This window comes from Capsicum annuum, chromosome 12 (genome assembly GCF_002878395.1).
Source record: "Capsicum annuum cultivar UCD-10X-F1 chromosome 12, UCD10Xv1.1, whole genome shotgun sequence".
In the NCBI taxonomy this organism is placed as follows: Eukaryota; Viridiplantae; Streptophyta; class Magnoliopsida; order Solanales; family Solanaceae; genus Capsicum; species Capsicum annuum.
The window spans coordinates 11,744,631-11,746,148 of NC_061122.1; positions in this window are offsets into that span (position 1 = coordinate 11,744,631).

The window sequence follows — 1,518 nt, forward strand, 5'->3', positions numbered from 1 at the left end:
AACTCACCATTAACTTTCAGAAATTTATTAACTAAGGTATGTGAAGTGTTCATCCAAGGGTCTGTTCCACCTTTGGAGTCCAAGAAACTATTTTTTTTACTTTAAGTTTATGGATTTCATGAATTCCATGTTGAGTTTTAATTATGTTAATGTTTATAATGATTAATTGGGATTCTAATCCATGTTTTATGATATGTTTCATGTGAGGTTAATTGATATGTATGTAATATCATAAAGATCCATGTAAAACCCTTGAAATTGTCAATGGGGATTCGAATTATGATGTCTACTTGTTTTTTTAGTGTTATATGCATATGTATGCTTACCAAGTGCTTGATGAATTGTTCATGTGAACTAATAAGGGAAAGAAATCATGTCGTGTTAGCTTATGTGCAAATTATACCATGCAAGTGTTTTTCAAAATGTCTCTATAGATGCATTATGAACAAGTGTGTATTTTATGCTATGCAAGATCATGTGATGCTTTACTTTTCATGCTATCGAGTTCTGGGGGTATTTAATACCCGATAATTTAGCTGTTTACCTAAAGTCAGCATCAGATACAGAATAATCTTAGTCATGTCACGATCATTAGTATTCTCAGTCAGTTACAGGACTCAAGAAAACTCAGTAGACCCTGTATCAGTCCAGTCCAGTTCAGTATTCAGTTCAGATCTCAGTAAATTCAGCCAGTTAACAGAATTTAGTAGTATTTTATTAGTCAACAGAACTCAATAAACTCAGTTTAGTTTAGTGAAACAGTAATATCAGTAACAGTTTAGTCCAGCCTAGTACAGACTAAAAATCAGTTCAGTTTTTATTTAGTTGGGAGTAGGAATCAGCACCGAGCAAACCCAGAGATGGGGTCATTCCTATCAGCAGAGGGTTTGACCCTTAGTAGCAATCCCTATGTTACAGAACTATGTAGCTAGCGTAGGTTGAGATATCTTCCTGCCAGATACTATGAGGGTTAATACATCTCATTTGAGTTTTTCAACCAGTGAGGGTTAACGGAAGAACTTTCGGTCAGAGAGGGTTAACTCACAGCTTGTCTCTACCCGTGGCACGGTATTGACACCCTTCCAACTGGGGTTACAAATTGGACCCCAATCAGTTTAGCGAGGGGCATGTCGGTTAGATACTTACCTCCCACAGTTTTAGTTTTAGTCTCAGAATAGAACTCAGTTCAGTTCTACAAATTCAGGACTATCAGATATAGTTACTCAGCTCAGTATGGAGCTCAATATAGTTCCACAAAATTAGGACTGTCAGATACAGTCATTTAGTTATCAGTAATTCAGTATCAGTATACTTAGATAACAGTTAATGAGTATTCAGATTCAGTACTCAGTATTATCACGATCTTAGTTACAATATATATATTCATGCATGTACTCTTACTTAGTCATACTCATGTTATTCAGTTATTATTGTTCATGCATATGAATCCATGCATTTCAGCCTACCTCACTGAGCATACCAGTACATTCAAAGTACTGGTGCATGCCTTTTTTTTGC